The following is a 26772-nucleotide window of genomic DNA, read 5'->3' on the forward strand; positions in this document are numbered from 1 at the left end:
AAGAAGTCTTTTACCAACTTTCTATAGGCTGGAAAAAAATCATATTTTAGAATTGTGTTTGTCTGACTTAAATCTCAGAGCTTCAGTTTCCTCATCTGTGAAATAGGGATAATAATACTACCTTACAGAGATATTGTAGGAGTTGCATAAGATCATGGAAAGCACTTGGAAGGCTATGTTACACTAAATAAAGGCCAGGCATTGTTAATACAAAGAACACGATGGAGTCTTTAAAATATGGAAAGAGTAAGTAGTTTCTACTCTGCATCATAAAGCAGCCCAAGAATTAGCCACTTTGTTCCTGTTCTCTAATCTTTATAGCGGGTATTGATATATAGAGCAGAAAGAACCAAATGCATTAGGAAACCTAAGAGCCTATAATAGCCATAGGCTATAATAGCCATACAGGTCTCTGGAGTCTCTCAACATCTTTGTGAAATTCTTCAGCACCTCTGTTGAGTCCCTGCTTTCTTCACCAGAAGGAATAAAACTTTTTCTTAGACTAAGCCAGAGGTGGCAGTTTACTGGCTAAGTTTGCTTCTCTGATACACTTTGACAGAACAATAACCTTTCTTAAAAGTTGCGTATAAATTCATTTAGATCCTATTATAAGTTGGGTTCTCCCAGAAGCAGTGTCTGACGCAAGGATTTGGGTGCAAGTAATTAGTTAAGAAAGTGCTTTCTGACAGAAACTGATAAAGGGGTCAGGAAGCAAAATAAGGCAGGGGAAGAAGCCAAACAAGGATATGATTTCAGGTGACATGCCAGACAGCCTGATTCCGCTGGGAACACTACAGCATAATTGATACTTCAGAATTTATCTTTCCTAGAGGTAAAAGAAATGGGTTTTTATAACCTTTACCCCATTGGCCATGGATGACCAGGAAGAGGGGAGGCCATAATCTCTAGGCACTTGTCTTTATCAGGGATTAACTCCAGGGCCCAAGAACAAACCTCCAAAGGTCACAGGGGTGAAACACTAGCTGCAAGGCACGTAGGGGCTGGGAGCTGGGCACACAGAGCTAGTAAATGTAATCTGAGGGCTCCAGATGGGGTACATGGTCTCCAGTTTGCCAAAGTCCAACCACTCCCAATACTTGTCCTTGGCTAGCTGCAGCATCAGGGGTTCTATAATTGAGGGGCCTGAGTATGGCACTGTAGTTGGAAGCAGGTGCTGGGGGCAGGGGCCCTGACTTGAGGCTATGCTTACTTAGTCCTTTGTACAAGATGGAAAACCTGAAGTCCATATCTGAGAATGTAGAATGTAATGAAGGGGAGTTGATAGTAAAGTCCTCCCTTCCCAAGTCCCCCCTCCTCCCCCTTGTCTTCAACATCATATTCAGCCACTTCATTTCTTTGGCCTGGCCTCCAAAGATGTTTCAGCTTGGTAACTATATACCTTGTGTGATGAAAGATTAATGGGATCAGAATGTCAGATTTGAAAAGACTTAGAGATTTTTTTTTATTAAAAAATTTTAAAAACCTTTTTTAATGCTTACTTATTTGTGTGAGAGAGAGAGATAGGGCACAAATGGGGGAGGAGCAGAGAGAGAGGGAGACACAGAATCCGAAGTAGGCTCCAGGCTCTGAGCTTTCAGCACAGAGCCCAACACAGGGCTCGAACTCACAGACTATGAGGTCATGGCCTGAGCCAAAGTCAGACGTTCAACCAACTGAGCCACCAGGCACCCCTAAAAAAATTTTTTTTAAGTTTATTTATTTATTTTGAGAGAGAGAGAACAAGTGGGGTAGGGGCAGAGAGAGAGGGGAGAGAGAGAATCCCAAGCAGGCTCCACACTGTCAGCACAGAGCCTGATGTGGAGTCTCAAACTCATGAACCATGAAATCATGACCTGGGCTGAAATCAAGAGTCAGATGCTTAACCAACTGAGCCACCCAAGCGGCCCAAGGCTTAGAATTTTAGATACATCCCGTAACTTTATGGTTTGTGAAAGGCAGTTCTAAAAAGTTGTGACTCTTTTTTTTTTTTAAACATGAGCTATTCATGGGCTTTGTGTTAGATGATTTTGTCCAACTGTAGGCTAATGTAAGTGATCTGAGCATGTTTAAGGTAGGCGAGACTAAACTCTGACACTTGGTAGGTTAGATGTATTAAATGCATTTTCGACTTACATTTCAACTTTTGATGGGTTTATCAGGAAGAAGTTGTAACTCTTACTATATGGGACAGACTATGGGAGCTAGTCATGGCACAGACTATGGGAGCCCCTACGTCTCCTGTGTTCTGTGGGATTGCTTCATCTAGAGATCAGCTTTATCCAGCACTTCTACACATGTGTCACTGGGCTGACTCCACGGGGAAACCGAGTTGGATGAACTTATTAAATCGTAGAGTGCAATGTAAATGTTGAAGTGTGGTTATGACCTCAAGAAATGTCTTGCCCTACTGAAACTGTTAAGTTTTGAGGGGCAGCAGCTACAGATTATTGCACAGAAAATGGAGGGCATTAAACCAATTCTCTCTATGATGCCTTTCTAATATTGCCTAAATGTATTTTATATCCTTAATGTTTCCCACAAATTCACCCATAAAGGTCTACTTGATTTTAGTCCACTAGAGCTGATGACTGAGGTAGTTTAGGAAATTGGCTTATACTTTGCATTTAAAAAACATGAATGAATCCGTAATTGTAACCTTCTGAACTGTTCCAAGCATTAGCTTATTGAGGATACATCCCTAGAAACATAGAAATGCCAGTTCAATAAGATAATGCCCAAACTAACATTTAGCCCTGTGCTTGGCGTACAGAAAGCAGCCAATAAAGTTTTTAAGAAACAGAGAAAATTATATAAAGCACTGCAGGCTTTTGAATTAGATTGGAATAATATCTTGAGATGCCTTTCATTTTAATTTTTTCCAAAACCTACAAGGGAGGCAGGAAACTTGACCTGTCTACTAATTGAGATAGTTCTCAAGAGGAGATCCAGGGAATTTGGGCTGACTGGTGATGAATTAGACAAAAGACTGGTGATGAATTAGAACACACATCTGTGGGTTGAAATATGGGAGTCCAGGTTGACTGATGGGCTGAAGCTGAAGATGGGGCAGACACGCTGGGAACCTGGGAAGGCATCACAGAGGGTCAGAGAAAGGGAGGCTGAGTAGAGAGTGGAGCTTGAGACTCAGCACTCTCGATTTTGTAGCATGGTGGACCTGTACTGCTCTGGAGAAGAAGGTAAAAGCAACAGGCCCCGGCCTGAAGAATTGAGGATCACACATTTTGAACACCTGGAAGTCAAATGCTGCCTGCAAAACCCAAGGTTGTTCTGGGCGGCTAAGAACTAGTCTGGCATAACAAGCTGTCTCATTTGTCTGTCTTCATGACTGACATCTGATGGAGTCATTTGATTCTCATCAAGCTCCATGACAAATGATGGTGGGTATGACTTCTTTGGCTCTTAAACAATGTAAGTGCAACCCAGGCGGTCTCCCTCCTTCCCCCTTTCAGAAGGCAGTATCCTCTTAGCTACAGGGACAAGCAGAAAATTCCATATTACCAGAGTTCCCCCAGCATCTTAGGTGTTTCATTCTGTTCTGTTAGCTACCCTCCTCCTTCTGTGTGTAGTGCTGGTGTTTCTAAGTTTCAGTGCACATGATAGGCTGAGCTGCCATGAGGATGGGTGGTTAAAGCCTCCCTTTTTTGCCCCATGGATCATTCAGTTATCCTAAGACTGTCATATCAAGGCAAACAGGTAGAGTCAAATTTCATTTATGAAAGGGTTAGGCAATTTCTCCACCTTTTTTTGTTTTTTGAACATTTATTCATTTTTGAGAGACAGAGAGAGAGCGCAAGTGGGAGAGGGGCAGAGAGAGAGGGAGACACCGAATCCCAAACAGGCCCCGGGCTCTGATAGGTCAGCACAGAGCCCGATGCAGGGCTCGAACTCATGAACCATGAGATCGTGACCTGAGCTGAAGTCGGACACTTAACCGACTGAGCCACCCAGGTACCCCAGCACAGGTTTCTAGGAAGGGAAATAAAAAGTCAATTTCTCTTTCCCCTGGATGAGGGGAAGAAGTGGCTGCCCTTTTGCAATTCCCTGTATGAGGCACAGACAGACCACTTCCTTTTGTTAATTATACCAAGTACAAACATACTGCCCAAACACGGACATTCTCTTTCTAGGCTGGGAAAAAAATAACCAAAACCCATTCGGAGGAGTAAAAGATTTTTTCAATTAGCACAGAGTCTTGTCCAGCCCTTGGAGTCAATGGGCCCCATTGATTGTGTAGAAGTGTATTTGATTTCTCTTCTGCTCTGTTCTCATACCTACCGGCATAATAGAAAAGCTGTATTATTAGTCTTCAATGACTATTTTTTTTTTATATAACATATGGATTAGATTAAACTCTTCTGGTTTAGCAGTAGGGAGCTATTTTAACTCTTCCTTGCATCTACAACACCCTATATGCAAAAAATGTTCCATAAACGTTGCTTATGGCGATAACAAATAAGGGAGACTGACTTGGGTCTTTTTCTATAATCATGCTTCTCCTTTTGCCACTGCCAGTCTCTTTCTGGAGAGATTTGCAAAATAGATCAAGATGTCTTAAGTCATCTTTGCTCTCTGTCTTTGCTGCCTCCCAGCATCAGTGGCAGAGGGGTCTCCTGGTGGTCCTATTGCTTCCAGTAAAACCTGTTCTTGTTGTCTGAAATAAAATTAATAAGCACTTAAAGAGTTACCCTTCCAAGGCTTGTACTTAGAACAGAGATTACCAACTAAAATTCCCACTGGAGTAGATGGATGACTTAAACGAGGAGAGGGGGTAGATAGCTCCTTCTCAGCTCCAGTCACATACTGTGACGAGGAACGGAATGCTGACCTAGTACTGCCAGTTATTTCAATATTTAAAGACAAATTTTTAAAGGCTTTATTTATTTTTAAGAGAGAGAGACAGAGCATGTGCAGGGGAGGGGCAGCGAGAGAGGGAGACACAGAATCTGAGGCAGGCTCCAGACTCTGAGCTGTCGGGACGCAGCCCGATGCGGGGCTTGAACTCACTGACCACAAGGTCATGACCTGAGCCAAAGTCAGATGCTTAACCGACTGAGTCACCCAGTCGCTCCAGGGTTTTTGTGTTTGTTTGTTTGTTTGTTTGTTTGTTTTGAGAGAGACAGAGAGAGAGAGAGAGAGAGAGAGAGAGAGAATCCCAAGGAGGCTCCACACTCAGTACAGAGCCCGATGCAGTGCTCAATCTCACGACCCTGGGATCATGACCTGAGGCGAAATCATGAGTTAGATGCTTAACCGACTGAGCCACCCAGGTGTTCTCTTAATTTTTCAAGAAAAGCTGGAAAGCTTGATTTTATGTAAAATCTTCAAATTTTTTAAGTGAGGTATATAACATGATACCATTTAGGTAAATTAGAACACAAGGACACATTGTGTGGTATGTGAATTATATCTCCATAAAACCACTTTAAAAATCACATACACACACACACACACACACACATACACACAAGAATACAAGCACACAAGCCCACTCCTAGCTACCTGTCTAACAAAAATGGATGGATACTTCCATAAAAAATCCAGTATAAGAAAGTTCAAAGCAGCTTTATTTGTAAAAGCCAAAAATGAGAGATAAGCCAAATGCCCCTTGTTGAATGATGGTTCCATAAATTATTACCAAATCAACTATTGATAAGACAAAACTGAGTTAAAAAAAAAAAAGGCAAAACTGAGTCAAGAACTACCCTCACAAAATCTTTGTAGTGCTTCATGGTGGGAAGGGAAAACAAAGGCAAGATAGTTACTGACATTTCGAAGTCTGCTTTGAGGGGAGTCTTTCAACATAAGGAAGTGGATCTTGATTAAAACTAGGTAAGGGTAATGATGCAATAGTTTAGGACTGATAGACCCAGCAAGGCAAAGCAAAGGGTTTAAAGCAACGAAAAGTATAAATTATTGTTTGATGAGTTTCTTTCAGGAAGTTGCTGGAATGAGTAAAAAAGTGGTTTGCAATTTTTATCTTCCTGGACAAGAGTTTACTGAAGCAGTAAAATCATACTGATGATACCAATGGAATAGTAAAGTCACATTAACGTAGACAGTAAGCTGTATGAATGTAAATGGTTTGGGTTCTCACCTTCCATAAGAGAATGAATACCTTGTGGTAGATTTATAAAATGGATACTACTCAACAATAGAAAATGAATAAACTACTCCTACATGGATGAATTTTAGAGGCATAATGGTGAGTGAAAGAAGGCAGATGATGAAGAGCATATACTGTATGACATGTCCAAGAACATGTAAAATATTCAGAAACAGGCAAAACTAATCTATAGCAATAGAAACTGAATAGTGGCACCTCTGAGCGGGGAGGGGCAGGTGATAGCTGTATTGCCCGCTAATATTGCCTGAGATGGGGCACAAGGGGACCTTAACAGAGTGTTGGAAATATTCTATGTCTGGGTGGTAATTACATGGAGATTCACTGAGCTTTATACCTAAGACTAAGAGACTTTATGCACTTTAAAATATATATCTGACCTCAATTAAAAAACATGACTGCATTCAAAGAAAAAGATATGTATTATACATATTAAAAGAGTTTTCTGGGGTTGGGGTGGGGAAAGAATGGGAAGTATAAGGATAAAAGGAAATTATGAATGTAAACAAACAAGAGAGAGACCTGGCAAGAATCAAAGATGCCAACACATCAGGAACTGCAATTATGTAATGACTCACTCAACTTTCTCCTCTTGATATCCCAAATTATGTATATTTAAAAGATTTTTTCTTGAGAGAGCGAAAGAGATAGAGTGCAAGTGGGGTAGGGGCAGAGAGAGAGAGGGAGACAGAGAACCCCAAGTAAGCTCTGTGCTGCCAGTGCAGAGCCCAACGCGGGGCTTGGTATCATGAAGTGCGAGATTATGACCTGAGAAGAGATCAAGAGTTGGATGCGCAACTGACTGAGCCACCCAGGAGCCCCCAAAGTTAATTTTTTTAAAAAGATAAAATCAACTATAAAATGTACATGTGTCAAATATTTTGTTTAAGTCGTTAATAAGGTAACCAGTAAGATGTTACAACCACTTCAAGAGACAGTTTATTAAGAGCAGAAACTTACAGGGCATAAAGAATTTTGAAATGAATTTTCCAAATAGGTGCAAAATGGATCCACCAAGTGGACCTATCTATTCATCTATGCAACAACGAATTGCATTTCACTGGACACAATTAAATTGCATTTATCTGGACAAGAATAATTTATATTATCAGTTTTCTAAAACTAACATAATTTTAAAAATAAATAAATAAATAAAACAGGGGCACCTGGGTGGATCAGTCAGTTAAGCTTCTGACTCTTGATCTCGGCTTAGGTCTTGATCTCACAATTCATGAGATGAAGCCCCGCACTGGGCTCTGCATTGGCCATGCAAAGCCTGCTTGGGACTCCCTCTCTCCCTCTCTTTCTGCCCCTGAAACACATTCTCTCTCTCTCTCAAAATAAATAAAGAAACTTAAGAAAAAAGTTAACCAAAATTAAAAAAAAAAAAAGACCAAAGGTAGTGAAAGGAAGAGTTTACTTGGATGGGTGAGCTAGAGAGGATACCACCAGTGAGCCTTTTATACCCTTTCTTAATATATATGTATATATACATACATATGTTCATAAAAAGCATGTTATATATATGTATACATACAAATACAACACCAGGAGTTCTGAGTAAAACATGTATACAGGCCTGTTTTAGCCCTTGAACCTTAAGTTTTCAAATGCTGTTTTAAAAGGTTAAATGTTTGAGTTTCCTAAAACAGCAAAATCATACTGATGATGCCAGTGGAATAGTAAAGTCACGTTAATGTAGAGAGTAAGCTGTATGAATGTAAATGGTTTGGGTTCTCACCTTCCGTAAGAGAATGACCCTGAAGGGGTCCCTAAAGGTCAGGGACCCCTAAGGGTCATCTGTTTCAAAAATGCCTCGAGTTACAAGAATGACACCGTCTTGCAGATTTTTGGCCACCAGTCAGCAAAAGGGGTACACTTTAAGAGGCAGCCCTGTCTTCCAGCTGTCCAGAAATCACCCCCTACTTCCCAGCCACCTTTCTTCCTGCTGGTGTGGCTGGTCCTGATTCTAAAATCTAGGTGGTTTTTTGTTTGTTTGTTTGTTTGTTTGTTTAATTTTTTAAGTCTATTTACTTTTTGAGAGAGAGAGCAACAGAGCATGAGCGGGGTAGGCACAGAGAGAGAGACACACAGAATCTGAGACAGTCTCCAAGCTCTGAGCTGTCAGCACAGAGGCCGACAAGGAGCTCCAACTCACAAACCCATGAGATCGTGATCTGCGCCGAAGTCGTATGCTTAACCGATTTAGCCACCCAGGCACTCCTAAAATCTAGTTTCATTGTGTGTTTTTATTTTTGGTTTTTAAATTTTTTTTAAGTTTATGTATTTATTTTTTTAGTAATCTCTACACCCAACAGGGGCTCCATCCCACGACCCCAAGATCAAGAGTCACATGCTCTTCCAACTGAGCCAGCCAGGTGCCCTTCGTTGCATATTTTTAAAAAAATCTTACATAAGAGATGCTAATCTGGATTTCTGATGGAATATCAAGATGTCTTTTTCATGGTCATTTGTCTTGTTAGGTTTCTTTCTCAGGCAGTGGGAGAAGATGCAGTCCAATTCTTGATCATGAGCCAGGAGGAAAGGCAGAGAGCTCTCAATTTCACAAAAGGAACAAAGCTTCATTTATAGCATGCCACTGCACATGATAGAATTTCATGAGTCAGTCGATAAGGATAATTAAACAGTGTAGGTCAAGGACTAGATACAACCATTCAACTTCCTTAAAATCCATTAGGCAAAAGCTTGAGGAATATTATTTAAAAGCTGCAATATTTAATCATTGGTGCATTTCTTAAAGTGCCTTATTGCTGCTAAACAATGTTGAGAAAGTAATAAAAGCCCAAACCCTCAGCAATATTACTATATTTTGAAATTAATTTTTTGATAAAGGAATAATCTTTTCTTTTCTCCCTCTGTCTGAATTCCTTACTCTTGGCCTTCCTTCCTGTGCTTTACTCTCCTTGGACTGGTGTCTCTCCCCTTCAAAATCCTTTTTCCAGGAAGCATGCCAATTTTTCCCCTCATCTTTTATCACTCAAGTTTTTCAGCCCTTTAAAAAAGTTTTTAAGTAATTTTTTGTTAAGTTTATTTATTTATTTACTTAGTGCAAGTATGAGTGGGGGAGGGGTAGAGTGAGAGAGAGAGAGAGACAGAGAGAGACAGAGAGAGAGAGAATCCCAAGCAGGCTCTGCCCCATCAGCACACAGTCTGATGCAGGGCTCGAACTCACTAAACGTGAGATCATGACCTGAGCCGAAACCAAGAGTTGGATGCTTAACCGACTGAGTCACCCAGGCACCCCTCAGCACTTTTAATACATAGTTTCTTGTAGCACATTTTAAAATATCAACTTTATTGAACTGTAATTCACATATAAAATGTACCCGTATTGAACCCAAGTTTGCTGGGTTTTGACAAATGTCTATACTGCTATCGCCATCACCACAATCAAGATCGAGAATATTTCCATCACCTCAAAAAGTTCCCTCATACTCTTTGCAGTTAATTTCCCCACTCCACCTCCACTTTTGTCCCCAGTATACTATTGATATGACTGTAAACTAGCTTTGCCTATTCCAAAGTTTCATATCAATGGAATCATACAGTATGTTCTGTTTGGGGTCTACCTTATTGGGCTTTGTAGAATGTTCTTGAGATTTATGTGTTATTGTGTGTATCAGTTTTTCTTCTTTTGATTGCTGTGTTGTATTCCATTGTACAGATATACCACAATTAGTTGATCCATTTCCTTGCAGTTGGAAATTTGGGCTGTTTCCAGCATTTTGCTACTATAAGTAAAGCTTATATGAACAGTTGTGTACAGGTTTTGTGTGGACATGTATTTTCATTTCTCTTTGGTATTTACACATACATATACATGCACATACACACAAATATATGTGATTATATGATAAAATGTATATTTAACTTTATAAGAAAACTGCTCAGTTATTTTTTGTAGTGGTTATACCATTTTATATTCCTACCAGCTGGTATGAGATTTTTCAATTCTTCCACATTCTCACCAACACTTGATATTGTCAGATTAAAAAAAAATTTATTACATAGCATTTTATTTTTTTATTAAAAAATTTTTTTAGTGTTTATTTATTTTGAAAGAGAGAGGAAGAGACAGACAGACAGAGCACAAGTGGGAGAGGGGCAAAGAGAGGGAGACAGAATACAAAGCAGGCTCCAGGCTCTGAGCTGTCAGCACAGAGCCCAATGTAGGTTAGAACTCACAAACTCTAAGATCATGACCTGAGCCAAAGTTGGATGCTAACTGACTGAGCCCCCCAGGGGCCCCATATAGCATTTTATTTTTTAAAAAAACTTTCTTCTCATAGAAAACGTTTTCACATTAAAGATTCCTAGAGTGTGAAAATAACAATTTTTTACTTACAGTTTTATATTTGTAGGCAGATTATTTTAGGACAAGTAAAATAACCGCATTTTAAGATTAAATCTCAGTTTAGAATTTGTAATATTTTGATCCATCTCTAAAGGGGCCTCTAAAGTACCTGCATGGAACTTCTCTATACTCAAGCTCTCCAGGCTCTTCTTTCCAGGATTTAGAAATTAGTAATGTGAAATATCAGTATTTCCTCATTTTAAGGTTTTCCGAGGACATGTAACCATCTGTAACTGGTATCGACTGAAGAGAGAGAGAAGTTTTTAAAAATTAAACACTGGGGCGCCTGGGTGGCTCAGTTGGTTAAGCACCTGACTTCCATTCAGGTCATGATCTCATGGTTTGTGAGTTTGAGCCCCACGATGGGCTCTGTGCTGACAGCTCAGAGTCTGGAGCCTGCTTCAGATTCTGTGTCTTGCTCTCTCTCTGCCCCTCCCCTGCTCACACTGTCTTTCTCTCAAAAAATAAAAAATAAAAATAAAAAAAACATAAAAAAATAAACACTGACTGATTTTCTGCAAAGTCTTTACTTATGAGTTAACAATCTTTCCCTTTCTCTGTCATTCCCAGGACAAATAAAGAAGTTTGATCATTTTTTGATAGCAATAAAGCTGAATTCCCTTCAAGAGTTTGATTAGCTAAAAGGCAAAAAGCTCATATATGATGTTTAGTTATCCTGTGAGTCTTGTGAGAAGCTGGGAGACAACCCCATAAGCTCACCAGAATAAGGAACCCCGTCTCCAAATTTCTTGGATACAATTCCTCTCGAACCTTTTCCCCAAAGACTAAATTCTAAAAATAACCAGGTGATTAGGAGAAGAGGTTTGTCTCACCATTGGACTTACCTGCTATTGCCTCTTTATCGTGAGTTGAATGGTGTGACAGAGCAGAGGCAAAGAGGTGTACAATCAGTTCTCAAGGTGTTGAGTCAAAAAGGTCAGAGCTTCCACGGTGTGGCAACAGCTTTGCGGATGCCCACATCATGACAATTGAAATAACAAAGCCCAACAAAGGTGAAAGCCGAGAGGGCCCAAACACCTGCCTTGGCAGCTTTTTGCAAAGCATCTCCTGGACCATAGTAACCACTTGTCCAAGGCCCCAGTGACTATGGAGACTGAGGGCTGCAGCCAGGGGTAGTCCATCACAGAACCAGGATTCAAATAAGCAGCTGGAATTAGGCCCAGGAGCAAAACACTGCCAACCCTCTCACCAGTCCAGGGGAGAGATGCAGCCTTGGAACCCCAACGGCGGTTGGGTTGAATGTGCTGTGTTCTACACCATCCTGGGGCAGGTCAGTCCTGGAGAAATGCTGAGACACGAGCCAAGTCTGACCACTGGGATTCGTAGCAACAGAGCTCAGCCTCCTCGGGCACTGCCCAGGACACGCAGCCTCCAGAGACTCCCCATCTCTCTCCTGAAGGCTCAGGTCACCCCCAGATTTAAAAATTTTTGTTGCTCTAGTGGATGTGTAGAGATATCAGATTGTAGTCTTAATTTACATTTGTCTGCATGCCAATGGTAGCACATCTTCATATGCATATATCTTCTTTTGTGAAGCCCCTGGCACTGTTTTGATTTGCAGCCTGGGGCCTTTTTTTCTGTTTCTCAAACACTACTAACTTGTTCCTCCTCACTATCCTTGACTTGCTTTGCATTTGCTCTGAAGTTCTTCCAGATTGTCTCAGACTGACTCCTTTTCATCAGTGAGATCTCATCTCAAATAACACCTCAGAGAAGCCTTCATTTTTCATCACCTTACCCTCTATGGTTGTCTTTAGAAGACTTTTATAACTGCCTGCAATTATCTTATTTCTGTATTTGTTTATTTTCTTTTGTTTCAGAAGTTTTAAAAAAGTTTATTTTGAGAGAGAGAGAGTGAGAGAAAACAAGTAAGGGAAGGGGCTGAGAGAGAGGGAGACAGAGAATCCCAAGCAGGCTCCACCCTCAGCACAGAGTTGATGCGGGACTTGAACCCACGAACTGTGAGATCATGACCTGAGCCAAAATCCAGAGTCTGACGCTTAACAGACTTAGCCACCCAGGTACCCCTATATTTGTTTACTTTCTTATCATTTGCCTATCTCCACTGGGATGTAAACTCCACAAGAGTGGGTCTTTGTCTGGTTTGTGGTCAAGGAGGAAAATGAAACTATATAATCAAAGACTGGATACAACCATATGACCTCCTGAAAATCCATTAGTCGAAAGCCTGGGAAGCATTATTTAAAAGCTGCAGTATTAGATTGTTAGTGCATTTTTAAAAGTGCTTTATTGCTGCCGTTAAGAACAGTACATGGGCCAGTGTAAGTGCTCAATAGGTATTTGCTCAACAAATGGCAGTGCAGAGTTCACAAAGTGCTCTCATAAGAGACTCACTTCAATCGTCCATTTATTCCATTCACATTTGCTGAAAACTATGGAAATATGCCAACCATTATGAGGATATAAAGAGGAATAATTATTCCTCCTCTCAAGTTGCTTGTGATATTTTTTTAAAAAATGAGTTCTTATTGCAATATTAATATATGTTAATGATAGAAAGTTAAATAGTACAGAAGAGAAAGTCACTGCTTCTTCTCAGAGATAACCATTATCAGTAGTTTCCTTTGTATCCATCTAGAATGTAGACAATTATACACATGTACACATACATGTACACATATACAGACACACACACATCCCCCAAAATGGCATCTTAAGAAAGCATAGGGGCTTTTTTTTCCCAAAAATTTTAATGTTTATTTATTTTTGAGAGAGGGAGAGAGAGTGAGCGGGGGAGGAGCAGAAAGAGAGAGGGAGACACAGGATCCGAAGCAGGCTCCGGGTTCTAAGCTATCAGCACAGAACCTGAATCAGGGCTTGAACCCACGACTGTGAGATCATGACCTGAGCTGAAGTCGGATGCTTAACTGACTGAGCCACCCAGGTACCCCAGAAAACATAATTTTTAAGTTGTTCATGATGTTATGGTGGAAACTAGGGTTGCCAGACTTAGTAAATAAAAATATAGGGAGCTCAGTTACATTTGAATTTCAGACAAACAACAAATAAAAATTTTTAGCATAAGTATGTCCCAAATATTGCATGGGATATACTTCTATTAAAATGTTTTTGGTTGCTTAGCTGAAATTCAAATTTAACTGGTTACCCTGTGTTTTACCTGACAATCCTGAGTGGAGACAGATGTTCCAAATGATCAGTTACAATATGGTGCTATATTTTCAGTGACAGAAGTCAAGACACAGGTTGAGGGACCACCGAGGAGAGACTGACTAACTCTGCCAGGCAAAAACAGCAAAAGCAGACAGTTGCACTGGGACCCAATATATGGATAGGAGCCTGATAGATGGAATTAGAGAAAAAGGTCAGGAAAGAGCATATGCAAATGAAAGCTGTGGAGAGATTGGGCAGATTTGGAAAATAGTATGACATTTAATGTCAGAGAGGTTTTAGGGCCCAAGAAATTCGTGGGGATAAAATAGCTGGAATAGGAAGAAGGTAAAGGGCAAATGGGATCAGATTATGATAGATTCTATACACAGGTCAAGAGGGGAGCTATTATTCTGTGGATGAGCATTTGCCAGACTCTTCTTACCTCAGCCTTTAAAAAAAGAAGTTGTGGAACCCCTTTCATAGAAATATGTAATCTTTCAAATCCTTTTTGAATTTATTTTTAAATCATTTTTATGGTATATTGTAATTGAGCGAACCGAAGCAAAATTATATAGCTATTGTATTATGAAGTTTATTTTAAATACGCTCCTGAATGTCAGTAATATATGGAGACAAATCTTGAGTATTCCCCAATTAACAATGAATGCATGCTGCTTAATTTACTTTTAATTCTGTAATAAGTTTGATTTGTCAACTAATAAATTAGGATGTGACATATTATACAGTTTGGCTTTGAGGCCAAGTATATACGAAAGTGTGGAAGTGAAATTTAATTTTGTTCTATGGCATCAGAAACCGTTTATATTCTTTTCACGACCTGATGTGTGGAATTCTTGCACTTTTGCAGCTTAAGAGAACAGATTTGTTTTTGTCTTTTAATGTTTTGTTTCTTTTTTTTTTTTTTAAGTTAATTTATTTTGCGAGAGAAAGAGAGAGGAGAGGTGAGGCAGAGAGAGAGAGGGAGTAAGAATCCCAAGCAGGCTCTGCACTGCCAGTGTGGAGCCCTACTGCAGGGCTTGAACCCACAAACCATGAGGTCATGACCTGAGCAAACCAAGGGCTGGCTGCTTAACCAGTTGAGCCACCCAGGTGCCCCTAACATTTTGTTTCTTAATGACAGGATAGGAGACAAGGTTTCAGACCTTTCTTGGTAAATAACACATGGCTTGGTATGCACGGGATTTTCATCCAGCAAAGTAAATTACATTCCAGTCAAAGGGAAAAGAATTGCCACTATATTCCCTCTTTTTAACACTGTTTTTGTAATTACTTGATGCACCTTCAAAGCTTTTGATAAGAATCATGCAATTTACAGATCTATTGATGTACATGAGGCAAATTGGTATTATTATAGTTTTTTCTTCCCATTATCTTGTTATATTGCAATATTTATGTTCTACAGGCTTTCTGTCTTTAACCAGTGGTTTTACAGGTTAGTGAATTATAAGGCTAATGTCCTTAAAACCACCATTCATGTCAGAAGACAGAGATTTTCCTCCACATGTTCTGTCCCAGTCTCAACTCATCCTTCCCTCATGACAAAGCACTATCTTAACTTTATGATATTTACTTCCTTATTTTTCCTTACAGTTTTATAATCCAAGTGTGCTAGACTTGAGACTGAATTCTATAGTTTTGCCTGGTTTTTTTTTTTTTTGTTTGTTTGTTTTAAAGTTTGCTTTTTGAGTCTTTTAATTTACAGGTTTCCTCTTCATATCTCTTGTTTTTCTCTTTGCAATTATTTGTTCTAGAAACATGAGAATTACTCCTGTAGCTTCCCACAGTTAGATTTGTGGATTATGTTCCCCTTTTAACATGTGCCTCGGTCCTCTTATTCCTATAAATTGGTATTTGGATCTTGAGGCTTAGTGAGATTCAGACTTAATTGTTTTAGCAAGATCATTTCACAGTTGGTGATATATTCTTCATTAGGACGCACATAATGTTTGATTGTCTCTCTTTTGTACCCTGAGCCACTATACATGCTTAATGTTCAGATGATTTAGTTATTTAGGGGTTGCAAAAAGTAATATTCTTCTTCTCACTTTTCTTCTTCATTTATTTGTTGGAAATCATTTATAAAGAGAAACTTTGCCTCAACTATTATTTGATTATGTAGTATAAAGTTCATATAGGAAAGGCAGGTTAAAGAATTCTTTCCTTTAACTTCCTGATTTTCTAAATGAATAACATCTTCACGGTGACCAACTAGCTGTGTGTGTGTGTGTGTGTGTGTGTGTGTGTGTGTGCAAGTGTGCACGTATGTGTGTGATACTGAACTCATGAATTTAAACATTATTGATGTGTTCAGACCTCCCATAGATATTATCCTTATTCATCCTAAAATCATCTCGTCTTTAAGACAACTCTTCAAGTTGGCTTCCAAGTCCTCAAAAGATACATTTTTGAAGTCTGTTAACAAGAAGAATTTGGGTGGAAGAAAAGACCACAAAGAAAATAGGAATTTTGCACCAAAAAGATTTGGTTTGGCTGGCTTAAGGAATTTTGTTTTGTAGTCTGTGCAAACCATATTTCACTGGAAATTGAATTTTCTTTAATATTGTGAGTCTCATGCCAGTGTGGGTGGCAAGATTTACCAAAGACAAGCACTATTAGAATGTGAGTCATAGAAACTCTACCTGACTGAAGAGAAATAAGAGGTTGTCTGACAGGTCCAAACTATCTTTCTTGCTGGGAAATAACCATGACTGGCCTTGAAGAGGAACCACCCTCTCCTGTAGGTGATGCATAGCTGAGCTTTGGCAATAATTTACAGTCTCTGGAGCATTGGTGCTGTCTGATATGTCCTCAAGCCTCTTTGCCGTTAATTGCAGCTTCTCTTACTAGACTCTATGTTTAACCCCTTTGAAACTGTTTAGTATAGGGAAGTGTTTGATTTCTCAGTGAAATATTTTAAACACACAGAAAAACAAAAAGGGTAACATTACAAACATCTGAACAAGATGTTTGTTTAGATCTGAACAATCTAAAATTCACAAGTTTTAGGGGCACCTGTGTGGCTCAGTCGGTTAAACGTCCAACTTCAGCTCAGGTCATGATCTCACGGTTTGTGGGTTCGAACCCTGCAGTGGGTTCTGTACCAACAGCTAAGCCTGGAGCCTGCTTCAGATTCTGTGTCTCCCTCTCTCTTTCTGCCCCTCTCCTGCTTATGCTCTTTCTCTCTCTCTCAAAAATAAACAAACATTAAAAAATAAAATAAACTCTGCCCCAATTAAAAAAAAATAAAGTAAAATTCACAAATTGTATTATTTTGTCATACTCGCTTTAGACCATTTTTAAAAAGAAAGAAATATTAAGCATATGGTTCTCTTTGTTCTCTATACTAGTCCTGTTTACCTCTCTCATTGTAGAAGCAGTTGCTTCCAATGTTGACATATCCTTTATTCGAATGTTGACATATCCTTCCTGTGCATATTTTTATGCTTATGCTTTAGATGTACATATCTATGAAAAATATTTAGAATTGTATGTTTTCAAAGTTTATATAAATGTTATGATACTGCATGGCATCTCATCCACTATCTTGCTTTTCTCACTGAACATTTTGCTTTTGTAATCTATCTATATTGACATATCAAGTTTATTGACTTCACTGGTACATAGTAGTCCATCATTTGAATATACATGAATGTATTTATGTATTCTCTTATTAGTGTACACTTACGTATCTCATTTTTTCCTATTGCAACACAGTAGAATCCTTGAATATGCATGTGGGAGAGTTTCTCTAAGGATATATGTGGAAGCAGAATTCCTGGGCACAGTGTATCATAAATCTTCAACTTCACTAGATATTACCAAATTACTCTCTGATGTGGTTATATTAATTTATATGCTCACAAGCAGGGGTTGCAAGTTCCTATTTCCCCATAGTGAGTGTGATGAGACTTAAATTTTTGTCAATCTGATGGATATGAAGTGGTATCTCATTGACATTCTAATTCTTTATTTGCCTGATTACTAATTAAGTTGAATATCTTCATATATTTATTGGTCATTCTTTGTTTTTTCTTCTTCTTCTGTGAGTTGTAGGGCAATGCTATTGAAAATGTTAGAGGGTCGGAGTGTGTGGGTGGCTTAGTAGGTTAAATATCTGACTTCAGCTCAGGTCACGATCTCATGGTTCTTGGGTTTGAATCCTGCGTTGAGCTCTGTGCTGACAGCTCAGAGTCTGGAGTCTGCTTCGGATTCCGTGTCTCCCTCTCTTTCTGCCCCTCTCCTGTTCATACTCTCTCTCTTTCTCTCTCAAAAACAAATAAACATTAATAAAAATATGAATGCATGCCATAGCAAAAATCAAACTTGAAAGGTCACCACAGAATTTCAGAATAGGGCAAACCTTAAATAAATTTAAAAAAATGTCAGAGGGTAATGACTGTAATGGGGATAGTCAGGGACTGGCAGTCCTCACTATCCTTCTCCCCAATTTATATCTTTACCTTAAATCCATGTGACTTCCCATTCTCCTGTACATTTCTTGTGTCAGGTATCCAAGAGAATAATATAAGGCATATCAACTAAAGAAGAAAAATAGAAAATAAACTCAAGGATAGCCATAAAAAGTTCTCTGTTCCCTAACAGAGACACTGAAATCTGCTTGGGCTTACGCATTTAGCTTTTAGGCTTTGACTTCACACTCCATAACTTTGCTTTTCAGGGTCTCCACTTCTCTCTTTCCAGTCTCCGAAGGTACATCTTCATTGTCTGGTGTTTTGCGTAGAAGAACAGATTATTCTTGGAGGTGGCCTATGTTGTGAGTAAGAACAACACTGGGGCTCTGGAATCAGATACTAATTTGGTTGCTGTTTCTGTCACTTAGTAGCTTTATCAACTTGAAAAAGTTTCTTAACCATCCTAGACTTAGTTTCTTCAAGATAACAATAGTCCCTACTTCATGGTGTTGTAATAATGATTTATGGAGTTAATATGTATAAGTACTGAGAACAATTGGGCACAGTAAGTCCTCAATGTCAGTTATAACAAATCATCCTAAAAAACCACATAAATAAAAATATGCTATTTAAATTCAATATTCTTATCTTGAGTGAAGAACTTTGAAAGTCCATATGACATTCCTGTAAGTGGATGTGATGTTTTCCGTGAATAATAGACATAGCAGTAACTTTAGGGTGATTTAAGTGAAAATGATTCAAATGCTAACAGAATTTCAACTTGGTGCTGAGGAAGAGACTAAATTATGAAAACTTTCATTCATTCATTCATTCATTCATTCATCAAGCATATATTATGACTTACAACATGCCATGAATGAATGTTCTGCGCAAGACGATGGAGAAATAAAAGGGTTAAATGATGCTTAGTATCTGCCATTAAGAAACATTAAGAAGTTGATAGGGGAAAAAGCTGCATAAGCAAATTAATTAATTCAAGAAATTTTACAACAAGGATACGGTAGGAGCATAAAGGAAAGAGTTGCCAATTCTACATGAACATGTTGGTAAAACTTCCATAGAGAATAGGTAATGAGGAGGGAGACCTCTCCAGTGCCTTTCAACTTCCAATGGGTAGTTGCTGTTGGGTTGAGCCAGCAGGGAGCTCTGGGGTTAAAGGTGGTATTGGAAGAAGAAGCCTGGGAACATAGTCAAGGTAGGAGGGTGCTTGAACCAGGTAGTCTGTGGCTTCATTGTCAGGCCAGAGATGCCAGGTAGTCATTAGGAGGATCCAAAGTCATGGTCAGGATTGTGAAATCTGGTTCAAGGCACAGCCAAGGCCTATCAGGCAATGACAGTGGAGTTGGAGGTACAGCCCAAAGAAATAAGAGGGTGTTGTCCAAGATCTAGCTGGTGATTTAGGCTCATTCAATCAACGAGCCTCTTTGACTATACTGAGTGCAGGCCTTGGGATAGTATAAAGTTATGTCTGCCAAGGTGAACAGATGTCACCTAATTTGCCATCTCATAAGTCTGGTTTCCTGGTTATTTTTCCTTTTTATTCTAGTTCATGTGGGTGATCTTATCCTTAGCATAATTTTTGCTAATATGCCTAAAATTTAAAAATCCTGCTTAAGAAGAGTCTCATTTCCATTCAGCCATATTCAGACAGTAAAATACATGAGTTCCCTGTATTATGTGAAATGTATCCTGTGGAAATTGTGTTTAGTGGTTTTGGTGTAAAATTGCATCATCCTATTTAAGGGCTTAATGAGGGATTCCGGGGCAAGGTGACCAAACAGTGATGATACAATGTGGAGGGTGGCCCAAAAGGAGAGTTGCTTGATATCTGAGCTACTGGATTAATGGACCTGATTTAAATGCTAGCATAATGTCCAGTAGTGACATCTATCACCTAATGCATGCCTGGTGGAGCAGTGGCCCATTTGGAAAATAACCTGCATCGTATGCCTTGCCTTCTTACTTGTGCTATTAATTTGCTTTCCATGGATCAATGACTGTAAAGTGTGATAAGAATTTTGGCCAGATCAAGAATGAGTTATCAGTATCTATAGAAATGGCCTGCTTTCTGGCAGAGCAGTAATACTCGTGTAACTTTGTTGAAGTTCACAACTGGGGAGAGATCATTGAACCCAGGCACGAACTTCGGAAGTCTTTGAAAGCTTCTCATAGAGTTACCTTCTACTTCATGATTTGAGGCTAAATTCAGAGGTCGTCCTCTGAAAAATTAGAAACCTCCCAAACCAGCTCATTTAAAATAATATTACTAAATAAAACCTCCAGACAGATTTCTTATCATTAACTCAAAGAACACCTGTCTGTCTCCCTTTATATCTTCTTAATAAATTACTTTTACCCCCTAGACAAAGACATCCTCTGTCACTCTGCCAAGGCCTTACCTACACACTGGATCCACATTAATAGAAGAACACAGATGGATGCTAATTGCTGCCGTAAGAAAACTTAGCCTTCCTGGATATGAGGAAATTAGCTTCTTTGCAGTGTGGGTCTTTCCTGGAATCCATAGTCCGAGATGGCACAAAATTACTCTGAATCTAAGGTATTGAACTGTGCAGGAAGAACCTTGCTCACACACTAAGAATAGTCCTAAAATTCTATATTCTCAACTTCCTACCTTAGTGGAAAAGCTTAGGACTGAAGACAGAAGCCAGCTCAGCTTTTTTAAGTCTGTATGACCTGAAGAAGAAGCTGTGTGTGTGTGTGTGTGGTGGGAGACAATGGAAGGTCATGGTGTGGTACTTAATTTGTTTGAATAACAATCCAAAGCAAAGAGGAAGGTCTACATAAATGTCATGAGCAGGTATGTGAGAGGGTATTACGGGCAAATCTTGAGATATGTCATTGCCAGTTATGTGCTTTCCTTTGTCCTGTAGCAATGCACAGGCAAATCAGACACATTTAAAGGGACGGTGTGGGATGTGTTTCCTTTTATTTTCTCTGTTCTGTTCGTTTGGCTTTATGTGTCCTGTTATAATCTGTTTCCAAAGTGAGAAGTAGAATTTTATAATTGTTCTTTCATCCACTCTCTTCCTAGTGAATCAAGCATTGATTGAATCAAGATTTGATGTCCTTGGAAGCCCATGACATCTTCTCAATCTTGGTTCACTGAGGCTCGGCACTGGGGTATGAAGCAGAGGATAGGAGCATGGTGGCCAGCACGTGGTGAAGGCACATGGAAGAGGAGTGTTGGAATACAAGCGATGGGGCAGACTCTGTTATTCAAGTGTTCATAGCAGAGGTCCTCTGCTCTTCAGCACGGGTGGGGGTTTTAGCAACGATGGAGGCTACCACTTTGAGTTTCTCTCTGCCTGTTGACATGTTCTTTGAAGTGTAGATATTTTATCTGAGTACAGACTGGCTCCTAATTGTTATGGTAAGGTAGAGGTTGCTGAGAAATTTTTGTTTAATGTTTATAGAGACAGAAAGTGGAGAAGGGAAGAGACAGGGGGACAGAGGATCTGAAGCAGGCTCCATTCTGACAGCAGAGAGTCTGATGTGGGGCTCAAACTCATGAACTGTGAGATTATGACCTGAGCTGAAGTCAGATGCTTAACCAACTGATCAACCCAGGTGCCTCCAGGGTTGCTGGGAATTGTATTGAACTATTATGGTAACTAGATTAGCCTTAATCTGTTAGGAGTGCTATCTCAGCAGCTATAGAAGTGGAGAATCTCTGAACCCAAATTTTGTGCTCTATTGGATAAATGGTCTAGGAAAGGCAGGGAAGGAAGTTGGAAGGTTTTTTTTGAGGTCTTTAAGTAGCATTCTACAAAATAAAAATATAAAGAAGCTAGTAGAGTCAGAAGCTACGAGGATTGGCTCTTCTATGGAGAGACATGATTTCCTTGATGATCAAAGAGGCAGTAGCTGGTACATATGTTGGAGGGGGACAGTGGTGGAGAGGGAATACACTTTTTTTTTTTTTTTTTTTTTTTTTTTTTTTTTTTTTTAGAATAATCACCAGTAGGATAATGTTTTTGTCTGGGGGAGGGGAGAAGTCTGAAATAAAGTCATAAAGTCCATTGCCAGAATATCCCCTTTTAGGTTTAGAGTTGGAAAAGAATGTATTAGATCTTCACATCACCTTGACCTATTCCTAACTCTTAAAGTCTCTGATGATTATGGTTAGAGGTTTTTAAAAATAATTTTATTCATTTATTTTTAAAGTAATATATATGCCCAGTATGGGGCTCAAACCTATAATGCCAAGATCAAAAGTCACAAGTTCCACTGACTGAACCAACAGGTGTCCCAATGGTTAAGGTTTTTTTGTTTTTTTGTTTTTGAATTTTCATTTATTTTTTAAATATAATTTATTGTCAAATTGGCTTGCATATAACACCCAGTGCTGATCCCAACAAGTGCCCTCCTCAATGCCCATCACCCATTTTCCCTCCCCCTCCCCCCCACCATCCATTGTCAGTTTGTTCTCTGTGAGAGACTCTTAAGAGTCTCTTGTGGTTTGCCTCCCTCCCTCTCTGTTTGTGACTATATTTCACCTTCCCCTCCCCCATGGTCTTCTGTTAAGTTTCTCAAGACCCACATATGAGTGAAAATATATGATATCTGTCCTTCCGTGACTGACTTATTTCACTCAGCATAGTACCTTCCAGTTCCATCCACGTTGCTGCAAATGGCAGGATTTCATTCTTTCTCATTGCCAAGTAGTATTCCATTGTATATATAAACCACAGCTTCTTTATCCATTCATCAGTTAATGGACATTTAGGCTCTTTCCATAATTTGGCTATTGTTGAAAGCGCTGCTATAAATATTGGGATACATGTGTCCCAGTGAATCAGCAGTCCTGTATCCCTTGGGTAAATTCCTAGTAGTGCTATTGCTGAGTCGTAGGGTAGTTCTATTTTTAATTTTTTGAGGACCCTCCACACTGTTTCTGGTTAAGATTTTAAATGGAGTCATCTAGGGTGGTTTGTGGATGAGAGTTTTTCAGGTTGTGAAACAGAGCCCATCATCCTAGAGACCAGAGGCTTTTGAATCCTTGACCCCCGGGCCTCTTTAGCAGAGTTCTGGGACTCTAATAAGACCTACAGCATCTTCTTGGTCAGCTGAAAACTGGGGCTGGATAGCTAAAGAGTTCTTGCACCAACTATGTCCCAAAGCCTGGTGGTCTCCCATTGTCATCCATTTTAGATTGAGTTTAATGCCTTTGGGGGCCATAGCTAAGCAGGGAGAAGAGAAGACAGGGATTCCACCTCAGGCTGTTAAGAACTTATTTCTTGGTCTGAGCGCACAGTGGGCCTATTGCCATTAGCCAAAGTTTACTCAGATCAAGGAATTTTGTGATACCAGGATTGGTGAAGAGATGAGGCTATCATCTATGTCCTGTGGTTCTCAAGCCTAGAGAATCATCAGAATCACCTGAGGGAGCTTTTAAAATTTACAGAACTTGGAGCCTCTAGAACTTGTTTTACAAAAACAAAAAAATTAACCTTCCTGACATGGTTCTTTTTTTTTTTTTAATGTTTATTTATTTATTAATTTTTTTGAGAGAGAGAGAAGGAGAGAGCGAGTTCAAGTGAGCGAGCATGAGTGGGGGAGGGGCAGAGAGAGAGGGAGACACAGACTCCAAAACAGGCTCCAGGCTCTGAGCTGTCAGCACAGAACTTGACATGGGGCTTGAACCCATGAGTTGGGAGATCATGACCTGAGCTGAAGTCAGATGGTTAACCAACTGAGCCACCCAGGCACCCCCTGACATGGTTCTTATTATCAGCCAGGTTTAGGAAACACTATATAAAATAACTTTCAGATCCAGAATGTTGAAGAGAGTCCTGTAATTTAGCAAATTAATGTTCTTGTAAAACTGATGAAGATTGCTGGGGCCCTGAAGATCCAGGGCCCCAGAAGGGTGACATCAGAGGGTAATTAAGTTGAAGCTATTGTCATATTTTATACACATTGAGTTTCACATTCATCTCGATACTTATGGAGGCCCTTGTTTTCTGAAGTAACACCTAGTGATGAGAACTTCCCTTGGGATCCATCAGAGCACCTTTGTGACTGGCAGGTGGGTGGGAGGACAACTCCTGGGCTTCCTTCTCTGATGATATTTACGAGTAGTCATCATGACCTGATGTTCTAAGAGTCTTTCCTGGTTTAGATATGAAGGTGTGTACCTGCCATCTTTTTATTATTTTTTTTAGGAGAGACAGAGACAGTTCAAGTAGGGGAGGGGCAGAGAGAGGGAAAGAGAGAGAATCCCAAGCAGGCTCTGCACTGTCAGCTCAGAACTGGACATGGGGCTTGAACCCACTAACCAGGGAGATCACGACCTGAACTGAAACCAAGACTCAGAAGCCTAACTGACTGAGCCACCCAGATGCCCGCCCCCCGCCATCTTTAATTTCATAAGGATGTATTCTCATTTATACCTGAAGTTAAAGATTTTTTTATTGCTTATTTATCTCAGAAAGAAAGAGAGAGAGAGAGAGAGTGCAAGCAGGGAAGGGCAGAGAGAGAGGGAGACACAACTCTGAGATGTCAGCACAGACCCCATTGTGGGGCTTGAACTCATGGACTGTGAGATCATGACCTGAGCTGCAGTCAGACACTCAAGTGACTGAGCCACCCAGGTGCCCCTATACCTGAGGTTAGAATACAATAAGGTATAGGAAATCCCTAAGTAATTTTCTTCCCCTTAATTAATAGACCAGGTAGGATCAAATAGGGAGGGAGATGAAAAAAGTATACAATGATCAAGGCAGAAGGAGTAATGGTGATGGTAGAGATGATGGTCAGCTTGGTTCATTGGTGATGGTCATGGTGTAGGAATGGTGGTTATAATTCAGGCAAACGCCTGAGATAGTAGCTATTGCCAGGGGCTGGCTTTTTTGATCTTTTTCTCATGATAAGTAGTGAGTCAGCTACTTTTAAAAGGCTAAGAACAGAGTGAACAATATAAATCAAAGTTTTATAAATTAAATATTTCCAGTTTGACTCACACTATCATTTCAGTGGCATTAAATCTTTATTTCTGAATGACCTTTCCTTGTCAGTGATGGAATATTTTAGCCTTAAGTCACTCTGCCCTGTTTGCCTCTGTAACATACAGTTACTTTGCAAAGGAACACCTAAATGATTACTGGAACTCATTTAAAGAGTCATTTTGTTATGAGTAATTGGCACATGTGACAATTTACTAAATATTTCTATTTTTCATCAGATAAAATTTTTTAGACTGAGAGTTCTAAGAGAAATATACTATACCATGCCTGAGGCGACATAGCTCATTAAGAATAAATTTAAGACATTTAAGTTTAATATTTTAAAATATTAAAAGATAAATTATATATTTCATTTTTCCCTCAGGATATTGACAGATTATTCAGTTAGGAAATGAAAATTAATAGCAAAAATGTGATAATAACATTCAAGATATTAAAATGACAGAAATAACATTTTGTAGCAACATGAAAGTTTTTCTCTTTGAAATTTAAAAATGCTGAAGATAGGGTACCAGAAAAAACCAGAATGCTTATGAAAGAGAATAGTTTCATGTAAAGCCGATTAAAATGTACATTCTACTACATACTCTCCGATAAAAAACCCTAGAAACAGCTTAATCCAATAACTTAAATTATTCTAATTTTCCTATGCTTGTTTTTAGTATTCTTTTTTTGTCATTATCATCATCATCCTGTTATTTTTTTTGTTGAGCAACTATATGTTTGGCACTACACTGGACATTTTATATAGATGATTCCTCTTAATGCTCACAAGAGCCTGTGTGATGTCTGTAATTGTCTCACTTTTACAGATGTAGAAACTGAGGCTTAGAGGTTTTTAAACAATTGATTCAAGGGCACAGAGCCAGTAAGTGATGGAGATAGGGATGAAGCCGAGATCTGATTAAGATCAAGATTAAATTCTTAACTACTATGAGATTCTTGTGCACAAACATACATGTTTTTTTTTAACAGAGTATCTGAATTCTATTTTGTTTTCACTTAACAGTATCACAAACATTTTTCACGTTCGCTACACAATCTTAATCATCCTAACAACCTGTGAACATTGGCCAGGATCCTCCACTGGGATGCACTGCCCTCTAGTGGAATTCTGTTCATAAAGCTCTTTTCACCCTTTCCCCAGCCCCCAGGATGAAAAGAGGTTTTCTACTGCATCAGTCTCTATAGTTACTATTTTATTTTAATTAGAATAAAATATTAAAAAGTCTTTTTTCCTGTCTTCTTTAATATGATTATTTCCAATGGGCAGGGGGTGGGAAAATCAAGAGAACCTCAGAGAAGCTCAGACATGCACTGTAAGGAATGAGATAAGGATTCATTGTTCTTGGCATTGAAATCAACATGGCTTCTCTGTTCCCTGAAGTAACAGGATATTTCAAGCATCTTCCTTCAAATTACATTAACGGCTTGAGGACGTGTCCTTCAGTGTTAGGACTAGCACTGAAAGACAAAGTAGACTCTCTTAGGATCCATACCAAACTTGAAAATACATTTACATCATAGGGAATTAAAACAGATCAGAATGTGTTATCCTCTGAGCTGGCATTAATTTTTCAGTGTTACATATTTCTCTAATGAATTTCTTTCACTTTAATACTGTTAAAAATCATCATAGTATTAAAATGCATAATTGTG

General features: G+C 39.3%; 1 protein-coding gene and 1 pseudogene across 4 annotated transcripts in view; one reads left to right on the forward strand and one right to left on the reverse strand.

Moving 5' to 3' along the window:
- Positions 1 to 26772, forward strand: part of PIK3R4 (phosphoinositide-3-kinase regulatory subunit 4) — a 199451-nt gene that overhangs the window by 82381 nt on the left and 90298 nt on the right. The window contains exon 1 of one of the 4 annotated variants that reach the window (XM_042998260.1): positions 18448 to 18465. The exons of the other annotated variants lie outside the window; for them this stretch is intronic. The gene's annotated coding sequence lies outside the window, so the exon portion shown is untranslated. Of the gene's footprint in view, positions 1 to 18447; positions 18466 to 26772 lie in introns of those variants that run through there. 4 annotated transcript variants of the gene reach the window in all.
- On the reverse strand, positions 11455 to 11924 carry LOC102955536 (annotated as a pseudogene).

This window comes from Panthera tigris, chromosome C2 (genome assembly GCF_018350195.1).
Source record: "Panthera tigris isolate Pti1 chromosome C2, P.tigris_Pti1_mat1.1, whole genome shotgun sequence".
Lineage (NCBI taxonomy): Eukaryota > Metazoa > Chordata > Mammalia > Carnivora > Felidae > Panthera > Panthera tigris.